At 40.3% G+C, this 16,119-nt stretch overlaps 1 protein-coding gene and 1 long non-coding RNA gene across 5 annotated transcripts in view; both read right to left on the bottom strand.

Moving 5' to 3' along the window:
* The window catches only part of LOC125620593 (dipeptidase 2), a 35,832-nt gene extending 35,296 nt beyond the window's left edge, over positions 1-536 (bottom strand). For 3 of the 4 annotated variants that reach the window (XM_048816500.2, XM_048816501.2, XM_048816503.2), the window contains exon 1: positions 275-536. The gene's annotated coding sequence lies outside the window, so the exon portion shown is untranslated. The remainder of the gene's footprint in view (positions 1-274) is intronic. The other variant, XM_075118346.1, reaches the window with a different exon arrangement.
* A 1,697-nt stretch (positions 537-2,233) lies between these two features.
* Positions 2,234-16,119, bottom strand: part of LOC125645281 (uncharacterized) — a 35,809-nt gene continuing 21,923 nt past the window's right edge. Inside the window, exon 4 of the long non-coding RNA XR_007359274.2 lies at positions 2,234-4,452. This is a non-coding gene — a long non-coding RNA (uncharacterized LOC125645281). The remainder of the gene's footprint in view (positions 4,453-16,119) is intronic.

Below are 16,119 nucleotides of genomic sequence, written 5' to 3'. Positions count from 1 at the left end.
ATTATGTTCTTAAGACATCATATAAATGGTTAATCAATGCACATTATCATTTAGCAATTTTAAATGGCTTTTGCAAATACTCTAGGAATACAGCAAACAGTACAGTTAAGCTAAAACAGGGTGCAGTAAGCATCCTTATTTAAATGCCACTCACTGCATACAAGTATAAAATCCACTCAGCCATTTTCCCTGCTGTTTGAACAAAGCTCACAAGTGAGCAAGACAGAGCTATGTAGCTTTTTCTTCTTTATGGTAAATCTTTGGTTCCGGTTACCTTCTTTGGGCAATGAAAAAGCAGCAAGATCCACGTTCCACTAGGTTGGATACAACAGCAAGAGCCCGGCCCTGGTTACTTTTGGTTTCACACCGACAAAGAACTCTGCTTCTTGTATGACTCACAGCATACCCGGCTTCACCTTCCACCAGCTGATAAGCATAGAGGAGCACCACAGTCTCACTCCCCGTTTGTAATCACTGAAAAGCAGGCGGCAAGTGATGACTTTCCAGGCTGCTCAGTGTCTCTGTCAGCTCCTCCTTGTGGGCTAAACTATTAGCTCTGCTCTCTGCACATCCCCTCCACCAAAACTGCACTCAGTTTAGAAGCGGAGACTGATAAGAGATTACTCAACATTATTTGTTTTGGCTTAACTATATTGGTTGAGAACCAGGAGTTTATCCTGTAATAGCTACAGTTAGGGAAATAAGCTATACGGATATAAGCCCCTTTCTAGTCCTATAACTGTGTCCACAACAGGGGCTTGTGTTGCTCTAACTGTACCTGTGTCTCAGCCAGTGTAGTTAATGCTGTACAAAAACAGTGTAAACCAGGTCGTAGACCTGTTAAGTTAAAGCAGTGCAAATCTCTATGTGGATGCTTACTGGGTCTCAGAATGGCTTATCTTGGTTTAACCCTAAACCTATTCCTAATCATTTTAAGCTAAAACAAAATAAATATCCATACTACCTTTTTTGTTGGTTTAACGGTATCTATTTAAATAAACCAATTTAATTAAACCACTGCAAATGTGTGTAGCCAAAGCCTTAAGCATTTTCAAAAAAATTACTGTACCTAATAGGCAAGGCAGTGTTGGTTCTAGGAAGACGTAGTTATTTCTGCAAGAGTTAGAAACTTAGGGTTTTGTTGTTGTACAAATGAAGTATACTCTGGAGTACAAGAAAGCAGCCTCCATAAGAAAGTACTTGCTCAAATGGCCACAAGAGATCACTATTACAGATCAGTCCTGATGGGGAGGTGGGGGGGGGGGGGAAAATCAGCTCCAATAGGGACTGTCCAGTTCTCCAGTCGGAACCTCAAGAGGAGCTGTAGGTGTTTGGCACCTCCTGGGAACGGGTATTTTGTATGAAATATATAGATTTCTATTAAAGGGCAATCTGTGTTCAATGTAAGCATATGTTCTGTGGCTGACAGTTGTCAATCTCTAGGTGTTGCATAGGAGCAACTAATGTGAGTAGTAAACACTTGCCCAAAAGAAGTTTATTAATAGAATGATGTCAGCAACCCAAAAGGATCAAAGTTTAGAGATTAGGGTTTAAGAACTGGTAGGAAAATACTAATACAATGAACTAACTTACTGAGAGCAACTCACCACTCTGCTGTTCAGGCCCTGATCCCATTTAGAGACTTGTGTTTGTTAATGAAAATTTTCCTTCAAAATGAATAGAAGGTGATATAGGACAATATGCATTTTAAAATCAGTTGATTAATCTGTGGTGTCAACTTTAACGGTCTCATTCATTTTCAGATTGAATTGGGCTATGTAGCCAAAGGGTGTCATCATATTACTTTGAGAGGAGCCAGGAGACATTTTTACTGGATCTGACAGTTACCCTACTATAGACTGAGTAATTTACAAACAAAATTAGGCTCTTTGGGTAACCCTTAGCTTCTCTTTGGGACAGGGCCTGTGCCTACCTGTGTGAAGCCTATGGCACAATGTTGTAGTCTGTCATGTTAATTTAGAGTTTGAAGCAACTTCTTAGGTAAAGCCCTTGTTACTGTATGTACTATGTTTTTAAGCCAAATGTACAGCACATGCTCGTAACTGTCAAAATCCTTAAACTAAACGGCCAGAGTTTTAAAGGTATTTGGGCATGTAAAGATTGAGATTAACCCCCAAGTAGGATTTTTTAAAAGCTCCTGAGCACCTAACTTTCATTTTGGAGAGTTAGGTATCTTGGTGCTTCTGAAAAATCTTACTAGGCACCTATCTGCATCTTTTTTCATCTAAATGCCTTAAAAATCTGGCCTTTAAATCTCATTGAAAGTCAATTTAAGGTTCAAAGGTTCTAATGACACAGGCTTTCTTTGACTGCAATAGCTCTTCATTTTGAGTTTATATTTAATAATGCCTGTAATGTAGCAAGATGTACTTCTTGTCTACAAGCTCCTCTGTCTGGCAGAGCTTTGCTCTTTTTTAAAATAAATTACAATTGAAAAGATATCTGCACAGCTGCGCCCAATCAAAGCAATCCCCACTGGTATTATTTTCTGGAAATTTCCAAGCAAGTTGAGAAGATGTAAACTGACCGCTGCAATTGTATCACATAACTATAATCACTTGCTTTCAGGACACAGATTCTGATGTAACAGCAGACATTTAGACTTTGTTTATGCTACAAAAGCCTGTACCTGTAATTCAGCTATCTTCAGCACACAGCAGCTACACTGGTTTTAGTAAAAGTATTAGCGTAGCCAGCATTCAAGCATTTTTAACCACTGTACCATAAAACTGGGTTTAGTGCCAGAGTTCAAGCATTTTTACCACTGACTTCACTAGCACCTAGGGCAAGTTCAATTGCACCATTATTAGAATATAGGTCCAAGTTTTTCTTATAGAGATGCACCCAATGACAGCAGTTTTAAACTTTGCATTTACTCAACTTCTGTAATAACCCTATGCTTTGCCACCTTAATGTATCCTCCACCCTGCTCACTAGTACTTCAACATTCTGTTATCAGGTCAGTCAGGCTTAGGCCCCTGTGGCTATGAAGGAACTTAAGGTTGAAGCACATTTGTATAGTGTTATGAAGTCTGCGTTGTTGCTGCCTGGACTGCATGTTCTGTGAAAGGATTTCTGTCTCCAGGGCTGTCAATCCAGTCCTGAAGCCAACTTTTAAAAAATGTGAATCATTGCATGCAAAGACTGGATTGAGGAAAACAGATTTACAAAAGTTGCACAGGTAATGTAAGAAATACAGTGATATTGGCAGTCTTCAAAAAGCTGTTGTTCATTGCTGTTTGGTGGAACATCAAAGCTACAAGCAATTCCTTTTACTGAGCTCCAAGTCATTTCTAATTCATGAAATGAAATTGACTTTGTTTAGACTCACTTGCCAAGTCTATAAACGCCAAGTTCTGGACACTATAGGTAATTCAAGCATTAAAGTTTTTCCACTTCTCCCAGTGTTCTTAAAGAATTGCATTATTCCTTTAAAAAAAGGAAATAGAACTCCATTTTCCTGATGCTCTTACTAGGTGTTGCAGTGAAACTTTTGATACTTTAAGGCTTCTACGTTTTTCATATAAATATCCCATTTCAATGGTACATTCTTTGAGCTCCCAAAGGAGATGTTCAACCATTTCCTGGACCTTGCACATCCTACATAATCCATCTGTATGCTTATTAGAAACAAATTACTATTTAAACTGCAATGGCCAGTTAAAATTCTAGATAGAGCCACTTCACTCTCTCTCTCAGGGCCTTGGAGTATATCAGCACTTCGGACTCTGATATATTTCATGGAATCTTCCCCCCACCCCCTCGTTTCTTTTGCCCGTATTTATTCCTGCCATTCCTCTCTCACATTTAGATTTTTAAACTCCAGTTTACTTAAAGAAATTTTGAAATCAACTTGCTCATTTTTAACAGCATCTTTTGCCTGTTTGTCTGCCAACTCATTGCCCACTACCCCTACATGAGCTGGGATCCGTGCAATGAGCTTTTCAGTGGAGATCTCCCATTTAAGTATTGGCCAAGTCTCATGAAATCCAAACAGACCATGAACCAAGTTAGTCAAACGCTTTGTCTACAGAGTTAGCCTTGATTCCCCAATCCGTGTAGCTGCAACAATTAGCATGACTCCAAGTTGACAGGAGTAAGCTCAGCTAGTGTAATTTCCTATTTTCTTTGTCTACTTGTGGTACAGTATAGTCACAGTTTCGCTGGCAGCAGGCCACCAACTGCTGAAGATAAACAGGAAAAAAGGCTGAAGCTAGGTATTTCTTATCTCCTACATAATCAGAAGCACGCAGCTGTTTTTATTTTTCTTGTTCTGAACACAATATCTTTGTGAAACATCTTAAAGTGCCACAGAACCTTTGCCGTCAACAGAAAGAAAGTGACAATTGAGTCAAAATAAATCACACTTAACTTCTAGGCTTCTGCCATGGTATTCAATCATGGCATCTGTTGAAGGAACAGCATGGAGATCTGAAAAGATAAAATGGGTTGATACAGATGGTGCTTCCTCTTTCTGAAATAGACTTTCTGCCAATATTTATCTGTTGAGGCTGATCACATCCAAGTGCTGAAGCAAACCTGACAAAGGTGCTGCTCCTCCATGATTTTTGTTCGCTTAATTATAAATGTGGTCTACAACGGACAATTCTGACACTAAAAAGCAAAACGTGACATTGCTATTTAAATGTTTGAGATAGTTTCTAAAGTTTTTTCTGCTTCTTATACTTAAGAATATGGAGTGTCCAGCCTGGTCTTCCCTGTTTTCTAGAGATCCTCCTGGATGTCTCAGAGTATGCATGTCATGAGCTCTCCCTCCTCAAAGGGTCAGGAGTATTGAATCTTCAGCAAATACATTTTCTCTTTACAATGTTTTAATCACTGAAGTTAAAAGGTTAAAAACAGAAAAGTTTTAAACTCAGTCTTTCCCTCAGCTTTCGCGAGGCCAGAGTTTTCTTGTGAAGGCAAAACCTGAATTTCCAATGCAAACATTAAGCAAGAAGAGCTTTTAAAAAACTTGAGCTGTTCTTTGTTCATTATAAATCATCAAAAAATGTACATAACTAATTCCTCCACATAACATCCTTTTACAGGGGAATTCATTTGCTTAGTGCAATGTTCAAAGGGTAAGCAGATAGTGTGTCATCACAAATTGAATTACATTTGACACCAAGCCAAGCAATTGAATATTTCATGGAAGCAACCATAATCCTGAAAGGTTTCAGAGTAACAGCCGTGTTAGTCTGTATTCGCAAAAAGAAAAGGAGTACTTGTGGCTCACGAAAGCTGATGCTCAAATAAATTGGTTAGTCTCTAAGGTGCCACAAGTACTCCTTTTCTTTTTGCAATCCTGAAAGTGACTTCAATAGCAATACAGACACAGTGAAATGTCAGAGGTATTAAGCCAGTTTCCATAATGCTTTAGCTGTGGTTCTGCTCTGAGGAACTGTTTCTGGAATCGAATACTTTATTCAACAGAGTACTTTATGCAACAACATACAAAATAAAAACAAGAGAGTTGTGCAGTCAGTAAAAGTTGCCACAAGGTGGAAGTAGCTTCCCAGTTAGAAGCTTGATCTAGCAAGATGATTTTATTTTTTTAAAACCTCTTAAGGAATTATGCACCCTTCTTATCAGCCTATAAAAATACATGTGTGAACGGAGTATGAATTTTTATTTTTGTAAACCTAATCATTAAGCAATGCAAAATATTTGCTGTTCTGCATAATATGTGTATTTAAGTCAATAATATGTAAAATCAGGAATAATGGAATTAAAGGTCAGTTCTACTCTGAAATGTCATTAAGAGGGGCATAACAAAGTTCACTATTTCAATGCAGGAAGAGGTTTTTGTTTTAATTGCCAGCCCTGCAAATTCACCCTAGGATTAGAAAAATCAAAGGATTTTGTTGTGGTTGTTCTGGATACTGAGTCATCACCAGTAAGAAAAATTTGGTTGGATACATGTCATCTGTGTCTATCTAAAAAAGAAAAGGAGTACTTGTGGCACCTTAGAGACTAACCAATTTATTTGAGCATGAGCTTTCGTGAGCTACAGCTCACTTCATCAGATGTTTACCGTGGAAACTGCAGCAGACTTTATATACACACAGAGAATATGAAACAATACCTCCTCCCACCCCACTGTCCTGCTGGTAATAGCTTATCTAAAGTGATCAACAGGTGGGCCATTTCCAGCACAAATCCAGGTTTTCTCACCCTCCACCCCCCACACAAATTCACTCTCCTGCTGGTGCTAGCCCATCCAAAGTGACAACTCTTTACATAATCAAGTAGGGCTATTTCCTGCATAGATCAAGGTTTTCTCACATCCCCCCCACCCCCATACACACACAAACTCACTCTCCTGCTGGTAATAGCTCATCTAAACTGACCACTCTCCAAGTTTAAATCCAAGTTAAACCAGAACATCTGGGGGGGGGGGGGTAGGAAAAAACAAGAAGAAACAGGCTACCTTGCATAATGACTTAGCCACTCCCAGTCTCTATTTAAGCCTAAATTAATAGTATCCAATTTGCAAATGAATTCCAATTCAGCAGTTTCTCGCTGGAGTCTGGATTTGAAGTTTTTTTGTTTTAAGATAGCGACCTTCATGTCTGTGATTGCGTGACCAGAGAGATTGAAGTGTTCTCCGACTGGTTTATGAATGTTATAATTCTTGACATCTGATTTGTGTCCATTTATTCTTTTACGTAGAGACTGTCCAGTTTGACCAATGTACATGGCAGAGGGGCATTGCTGGCACATTGGTCAAACTGTACCATGTACATGGTACTGTACCATGTACATTGGTCAAACTGGACAGTCTCTACGTAAAAGAATAAATGGACACAAATCAGATGTCAAGAATTATAACATTCATAAACCAGTCGGAGAACACTTCAATCTCTCTGGTCACGCAATCACAGACATGAAGGTCGCTATCTTAAAACAAAAAAACTTCAAATCCAGACTCCAGCGAGAAACTGCTGAATTGGAATTCATTTGCAAATTGGATACTATTAATTTAGGCTTAAATAGAGACTGGGAGTGGCTAAGTCATTATGCAAGGTAGCCTGTTTCTTCTTGTTTTTTCCTACCCCCCCCCCCCCCCCCCAGATGTTCTGGTTTAACTTGGATTTAAACTTGGAGAGTGGTCAGTTTAGATGAGCTATTACCAGCAGGAGAGTGAGTTTGTGTGTGTATGGGGGTGGGGGGGATGTGAGAAAACCTTGATCTATGCAGGAAATAGCCCTACTTGATTATGTAAAGAGTTGTCACTTTGGATGGGCTAGCACCAGCAGGAGAGTGAATTTGTGTGGGGGGTGGAGGGTGAGAAAACCTGGATTTGTGCTGGAAATGGCCCACCTGTTGATCACTTTAGATAAGCTATTACCAGCAGGACAGTGGGGTGGGAGGAGGTATTGTTTCATATTCTCTGTGTGTATATAAAGTCTGCTGCAGTTTCCACGGTAAACATCTGATGAAGTGAGCTGTAGCTCACGAAAGCTCATGCTCAAATAAATTGGTTAGTCTCTAAGGTGCCACAAGTACTCCTTTTCTTTTTGCGAATACAGACTAACACGGCTGTTCCTCTGAAATGTGTCTATCTAGGTACTTTGATGGGCTTCATCAGTATAGTGTCTGAGTGCCTCAGTTTGTGGATTCTGTTCTCACAACACCCATGTGAGGTAGGGAAGTATTACCTCATTTTATAGACAGGAAATGGAGACACAGGGTAGATTAAGTCAAGTGCTTAAGGCCACACTGAATCTATGGCAGAGTCAAGAACTGGACCCAGGTATTCCAAGTCCCAGTCCAGTGCCTTAACCATGAGGCTATTTTTTGCTTTTAGTTATAGCAGGGGAGAGGTGTGCACAGCTACCCCACTCACCCACCCCCCAATGCCTTCAATGGGCTGGGGAAGTGTAGCCAAGCACGCAATTTGCTTATCAATTCTCTTTCTGAAGTGAGACCAAATAGAATGTAGCTCCCCCTCCTACAGGTGTGATGGCTCTGCAGTGTTAACAGGCATACATGGAATTGCGTCACTGAAGATAGTCCCGAATACACATAGGTGATTAAAGGTGACATTTTTACACAGTCACTTTGCAGAGTAATCCTGTACTTTGGAACATTGTACCTCTTGTGAAGTTTCTGAAAACTGTTTGGCCACTTGCTAGAAATTCAACAGATATTTAACAGTTTCTCTTTGTGAGGTGTCTTTGGCAAATAACACTCAGCTGTTTCGAGACAGAACGGCGGGTTGTAAATTGAGACATACAAATGGAAAAGAAATGCACACCACACTTGCATGTGCGGTTACTGCAAGTCCAGAACATTTAAACATTCAAAACCCATACCTGGTGTATACACCTATGCTTCTCAAAAGTCAAGTCCAGAGCAACAGTTCGCTACTAAAGGGACTATCAGCTTCACATGAAAAAGTAGTTTTGAATACTAACCAAAAATTGGCTGCTCAGTGGAACGGTGATGGGATTCAATGTGTCTCACCCTTTGGTCACTGCTTCAAATCCAACCTGTGTCGATACTGTGCACAAACAGCTAACATACCTGGTAGTTAATGAAAGAGAAGGTGGCCTCTGTCTCAGTGGACAGGTATCATCCCCACCATCACAGCTAGTGCTCACCGTTAGTGCATGGAGGAAAATGAACTCCATTTCAGAGAAGGCATATCTCAGAATGAGGACACGCCTGTATTCATGGGACATGCTCTACCTGTTCTATGATGAGAGGATTCCAATATAGCATCTTTCAACAACAACATTAAATTTACTTTTAAAAAGATAACGCGGCTTCTTTGCAAGTATCACTGGATGGCTGTAGCAGGCTTCTCCCTTCACTTTCAATCTTCGGATGCGATCAAGAGTAAGAAACCAAGTGGAGAAGGGAAGAGATCAGCACACACATTTTCCTTTTCAGAGTAGGAGTGGAGCAGAATATTGAGCGTACCATGAATCAATGGCTCTCTGTCTGCTGTCCTTGATAAGATGCCCTGTTGTTTCTTCAGAAAACAATTTGAAGTGGTATGTGATTTCATGCATGAGACCTCTCACATCTCATTCTGAACACACTGGACAGGGCTAGTTTTCAGAGACTTATTTTAACTAGTGTGTTTCTGGCATGTGGGAGTTTTAACATATTGAAGTGTATTTAAGGCCACATTTTCAGAAGAGCTCAGTGTCCACAATAGGGGTCAGGTTTGAAGGAGTGCTCAGCACCCGGCGGTTCACATGGTGACACATAAGCCCAGACTGGTAGACGAGCTCAGAACCCAACATGATGAGCCTCTTGAAAAGTCTTACCACTTATTTTAGTACCTAAAAGGGTCCCAGGCTTCCCATTCCGGGCTCTTCAGGTCTCCTTATCCACAAGGAAGGTAAACGCAGGTGGGCAGCACAAAATACTGCTCTGCCTCTAAATGTCAATCCAGCCTTAAGTGGCTGCCATTATGGATGAAATGGCAGTTGAGCCTTTGTGTATACTCAGTTTTGATTCATCTGCTGAGATTACCAGCATGGGTGCCAGTGACAGCCATGGCTGGAGGAAGCCTTACAGAAGGCATGTTGCCAGGAGGAAGACATTTAGGCTATATAGGGTTTATTAATGAGCTGTAGACCTGCAGCCCTCCTCCCCCAGTAAACTAATTCCAATCCATGGCTGGCAGGGCTTAAAAAAGGAAAAAAAAAGTTTAAGTATATTAGGAACAAAGAAGAAGAAGCAGGATGATCTACTTGTACCACCTGATGATGACAAAGTACTTGCAAGTCTATTAAACATCCTCTATTAAACATCCTCTGTTTATCGGACTAAAATCCTGTTAGCTCAGAGACTACTTTACTATTTGCAGCCAAGTGTCTTACAATTTCTCTAGTTCTGTTTTGTAACTGGGCTTGTTGTAAAGGGCTGGTATTAGGCTAGAGCTAGGTGTCACCCCACTTTTTCCTCTACACATCTTCTTACCCTCTCCATGCTGAAGAATCCGAGAAAGAATTGAAAACTGTGGTTCAATTCACACTGAAATCTATAAAAAACATTCAGACTTAAAAACACAAAAGAATCTGAGTACATCAGAATGAGTGAGATTTGAGTTTCAATGCGACATTGCAAAATCCACCATCCCAAAGAGGGAGGAAGAGCCTTTTAAAATCTATGTTCAATGAATCCAAAATGAGCAAGACTTATAGATCATTGTCTCATAGAAACAGCCTCATCGAAGTGTTTTTCCTTTTAGTTTTCCAGATTAGAAACTAAACTTTTGCAAGAAACCTTAAATAACCCTGTGCTGTACAACAAGCATCTCTCAAAACAAATGTACATGTTGTTCAATGCTAAGTAGAGTCTGTGAGGACTAAATGTAACCTCACAGCATTACCCTGGCTTCCAAGGGGTCCAAGAATTTGGTCTTATAAAGCAGACTGGTTCCATGGTAGTAGAGAAGTGAATAGACAGATGGTATCTGCACTTGATTTGCAAGGACACAGTTTTACACATTACCTGAGCATCTTTTGGGTGCTACTTCAAGTATACAGCTAATGTTCTCAACTGAAGGGTTAACCTTTAAACTAATACAGAATTGTTGGGGAAGATGCATGGGCAGCGGAAGCTTTTCTGCTGGCTTGTAATTTCCTTCAAACTATAAGTATCACTTCTATACTCTCCTAGCTGGCTGTCCAATTCAGTTGGTACACTAATAAGTGGAGAAGAAGATTATTACCACTAAGAATGCAGAGACTATCAGTGAAACAGTCTTTCGAGTTGTTCAGGGTCATTGGCATTTTAGCTCAACACACACCCCATTTCTTTTTGGTTTCATGTGAAATTTGTTTGGCATTTTCACTTGAAGTCTATGGCCAAACTGATTTACCTGCGAGTTTCTGATTTGTTAGCATCTAATCTCTGATAATATGGTTAATGGCAGAAAGTTAATTATCTAAATAGTTGATAGTGAAATACGCCAAATGAGACCATAACAAGTTCTGCATTGAGCAGGATCAGATCAGTTTCTATAAACTCTTTGAAATACTGCATTCAAAGCTTAGGACATGTCTACATGGAGACTTGGTGTAGATTTACCCTTAGTGTGCAACAAGCCAGGTGTGAATCTACAGTGTACCAGCTTGCTGCACGCTAAGGGCTTGTCTATCACTTATACCACAGGAAGCTTGGGTGTGAAGCTACCCTACTCTAGTCTCCCACGCTCTAAGTGCCCCTGGGCACCCTGCCGACACACATTAACAATTCACTAATGCACTTCGAGACAGTCCTGTTTCAAAGAGGACTAGCTCAAAGCGCATTAACAAACAGTTAATGTACATCAGTAGGGCACACAGGGACGGTAACAGTACAGCAGGCTGGTCAGGGGTAGATTTACACCCTAGCTTGCCACAGGGCAACTGTTCATGTAGACAAGCCCGAAGTCACCACAGGGATCCTGGAACCGTGAACTAAAAGTTCCCCTAGTGTGTTTTGAAGTACTTCTGTTTCAAACACAGCCAGTTAGCACGTGGCAGGCTGGTGAGCTATAGATTCACACCTAGCTTGCTGACCCTAAGGGTACATTTACACTACAAAAAAGGCCCACAGCAGTGATTCTTGGAGCACAGGTCAATTGACTCAGGCATGCACCACAGGGCTAAAAATAGTAGTCTAGACATTTCCACTCTGACTGGAACCTGGGCTCTGAGACCTGGCAGTGGGGGACAGTTCTCAGAGCCCAGGTTCCAGCCTAAGTGGGAACGTCTACACTGATCTGATCCTGGTCAATGTCTACACTGCTATTTTTAGCCCCATAGCGAAAGACCAAGTCAGCTGATCTGGGCTCAGACTCTCTGCTATGTGTTCTGAAACTCCATCCTACTACAAAGGAACATTTCGCTCTCTTTGAAGTGCCATTCTACTCTGGAAAAGAAAAAAAAAGTGTGAAAATGACATGGTCTTCCCCAAGGAACTGGTTCCCTGCTGGTATTCGGAATCTGATCTGCAGACTTTAGTAACAAAGAGTACATTTGTACTAGTCCTTGTGTTGGATCTGGGTGCACTAGGATTCAGGGAGCTGAATTTTATTCCTCCATGTCTGTCAGATTAGGTTTATGAAGTTGCAGTTGCCTGTGCAAACCAATTGAAAGGCAATGGCATTAAAAGGGTGTATTTTTCAGTGAGGTGCTGGTTTTAGCAAGTTGCTCCACTAATAAATCAGGGAGATGAAATTAAAGAGGACTTTGAAATGGTTGAGAAACGGAGACAAATTAATTGCTCATGAGCAAAAGGATTAATAGATTCCAAGGCCAGAAGGGACCATTGTGATCTAGTCTGACCTCCTGTATAACACAGGCCATAGAACTTCCCCCAAATAATTTCTAGAGCAGATCTTTTAGAAAAACCTCCAATCTTGATTTAAAAATGGCCAATTATGAAGAATCCACCACAGCCCCACATAAACTGTTCCAGTGATTAACTAACCTACTGTTCAAAATTTATGCCTTATTTCCAGCCTAAATTTGTCTAGCTTCAACTTCCAGCCATTCGTTCATGTTAGCTCTTTATCGGCCATAATGAAGAGCTCATTATTAAATATTTGTTCTCAATGTAGGTTCTTGTAGAGTGTGTTCAATTCACCCCTTAACCTACCCTTTGTTAAGCTAAATAAATTGAGCTCCTTGAGACAATCACAATCAGGTACAGACACATATATGTTTGACAATGAGGAAGTAATGAAAACCTCTAACCAAAGCTATGGATAAAGAGCAGGTAAGGGAATTCTGGAAAATGTGAACATAAGCAAATTAGCAAACATACATGACATGCATCTTAATCTATTAAGCAAATTGGCAAACAAACTTACCAAATCACAGGCAATTGTTTTGAATGATGTAGTAGAAGAATAGAGAATAAAGACAAACATGGTACCAGTTTTCAAGGAAGCAAGAGTGATATGTTTACCAGGCATCAACACTAGTGAAATAATGGAATAAAACATTAAGAACATCAACATCAAGCATCTGAAGGATAAAGGAACCACGAGCAATAAGCAGCAAGCGTTTAATCAATAATGGATCATCAAGGACACAATAGGGGAGCTCACCGAGAAGAAGAATGTGGAGTCACAATTCGTATTACTTTCACACACGTTGGATTTTCTTGGCATAATGCTGGAGAAGGTCTCAGTGGAACTGTTGGCTGTGGCAATGGCTTGTTAGCATCCTTGACTTTCCTGCTCTGAGCTTCTCTGCCAGTTACAGGACTGGAGATTCTGACATGTCAGAGGCAATGAATGCAGCTCATTGAATTCTACCAAGCTCTGCTCTAGGTCAACTTACGTTGCTAGTGAAGACATGCCGTAAGTGAGCTCATTTCATGAGACACCCACAGACTTAGGCAAGCCAGTAATATGTCCCTAAATTTAAAAAACAACAACAACTTCTAACAGTTTGGGTGCTCTTCTAGCGCTTGTAATTTGTGTATATTAATATTAGTGTAAAATAACTTGTTACGAGGTGTATGAACTGGATGGAATGCCAGGGCTGTTTTCCTGTGATCTGTCTTTTTATGGTTTGGAACTGTGCTGAGGAGGTCAACGACACACAGTTCTGGGGAGCACGATGTCCAGGAACAAGCTCCAGCAGTGGGGCGAGTGCAGCCTCTGTGAGTTGATGATGACAAAAGTTTTAAGAAAATGCATCATCTTAAAATAGCACCTGGGTCTGTAACACTGTCACAGAAAATGCATTCAAATCCATTTCCATCAAATAGCTTCTCAGAATTGTGGATGGTCCAGTTATTATCACCTTGAAATCGATATCTGGTTTCGGTTGTTCATACTAAGCAAGTTATTACAATACACCATCTAGGTCTGGCTGCTCACAAGACTGGCAAATTGAATGTGCACAACCTTTGATATTATTATATTATTTTTCTGCATGGAAGTGTATTTAAGAACTGTAATTTTTACACATAGGGAAAAAACTTTAGAGACTGCATCCAGGAATTACTGTACTACAGGGGGTGAAATAATCATACCAACCCTTCCCCAAATTTGTTGAATTTGAGAGACAAGTTGGGCTTAGACAGGAAGGTTAAAGACAAAGATGCCATATGAGAAGAAACTGCAGTATTTCTAACCCAGCAAGAAAGAAGAATTAGAATGAGAGACTTTTCAAATGAGACTTCTAGCCTACTTTTAGGATCAAAACTTGCTCAGTATATATCCCATACTTAACCAATGTTTTCTGTAGTTTTCCTTCAGTAACTGGCAGCATAAAGATTGATTTCACAGAGATGGTCATGCAAGCTGCACTTTAAGATGCTGGTTGTCAAGACATGAAGACAAAAATGACTGTTCTATTCAAGTAACAGTTCTTTATGTAAAAAGCAAAACAAAAAACAAAAATCCAGAACACTTCTACAAATCTTTCACATTATGCCAACTAAAATTTCTGTTCTTAATGTCAGGTTTCAGAGGAACAGCCGTGTTAGTCTGTATTCGCAAAAAGAAAAGGAGTACTTGTGGCACCTTAGAGACTAACCAATTTATTTGAGCATGAGCTCATGCTCAAATAAATTGGTTAGTCTCTAAGGTGCCACAAGTACTCCTTTTCTTTTTGTTCTTAATGTGGCAAGTTGAAGAAGCTTGTTTAATATGTAGAAGTGTTTAATATGTATAAAAACAGCTGTTTGGGGGGAGTAAACATATTCATTTCCATTAAGTGCTTAGTCTCGGTAAGCTATGAAATGATGGTAATAGACAGGACTGGCAAATAAGTTGTATGCACAACAGGAAATCAGCACTGATTATGTAGGTGCAAAAAAGTTGGCAGAGTAATCAGAATACCTTTGATATAAATCATCCAGTTGAGAAAAGGACACAATTATTACAACATGAGACTTAACTAAGTTATGAGTGCACAATTCTTAGTGGATAAAGGTGATTGCTATGAAATACCAGCCTTGATGTAAAAAAAGGATTGTACTTAATTTAAGTGTGGTAAAACATTTTGGGGTTTTCAGGTGTCTATCCCTTTAGTCCCTACTACTCAAAAGTGGGCCATGTCTATCGTTTTTGACTGGTTGTCACTCATGGGTCACCAGTGAGAATACAAAATTCAGTACAAAATGCTCACAAATAAGGCTGATACATCCCCAAACTGGTGGTTATTCTCCCATAAGATATAACAAACCAGCAACAAAAGTAAACTTCTGTTTCACCACACTGGCTAACAAGAAGTCAGAAAAGCAGGTTCCTTAGGTATTCCAGTCCTTGTATCACCACCAAAAACACTAGACTTAAAGATAAGTGGTTCTTTAAAACCAATTTAATCAAATAAAAGGTTCTTCTGATGCCAAAGGACAAGAAGCACACCCAGATCAATATACAACTCAGATCCTACCCAATAATCATGCTGTTGCCAATCCTTTAGTGAAAGACAGAAAGACAGATAGCAAGATGGTTTGCTGCCGCTATTTCTACCTACCTGCCTCCAGCTTTCATCCAGACCACACCACACGATCCATTGTCTACAGCCAAGCTCTACAATACAACCGCATTTGCTCCAACCCCTCAGACAGAGACAAACACCTACAAGATCTCTATCAAGTGTTCTCACAACTACAATACCTACCTGCTAAAGTGAAGAAACAGATTGACAGAGCCAGAAGAGTACCCAGAAGTCACCTACTACAGGACAGGCCCAACAAAGAAAATAACAGAACGCCACTAGTCGTCACCTTCAGCCCCCAACTAAAACCTCTTCAGTGCATCATCAAGGATCTACAACCTATCCTGAAGGATGACCCATCACTCTCACAGATCTTGGGAGACAGACCAGTCCTTGCTTACAGACAGACCCCCAACCTGAAGCAAATACTCACCATCAACCACACACCACATAACAAAAACACTAACCCAGGAACCTATCCTTGCAACAAAGCCCGTTGCCAACTGTGTCCACATATCTATTCAGGGGACACCATCATAGGGCCTAATCACATCAGCCATACCATCAGAGGCTCGTTCACCTGCACATCCACCAATGTGATATATGCCATCATGTGCCAGCAATGCCCCTCTGCCATGTACATTGGCCAAACTGGACAGTCTCTACGTAAAAGACTAAATGGACA

This window comes from Caretta caretta, chromosome 12 (assembly GCF_965140235.1).
Source record: "Caretta caretta isolate rCarCar2 chromosome 12, rCarCar1.hap1, whole genome shotgun sequence".
Lineage (NCBI taxonomy): Eukaryota > Metazoa > Chordata > Testudines > Cheloniidae > Caretta > Caretta caretta.
Note: the sequence above shows the minus strand (reverse complement) of the source record. Positions and strands in the feature narration are given on the sequence as shown.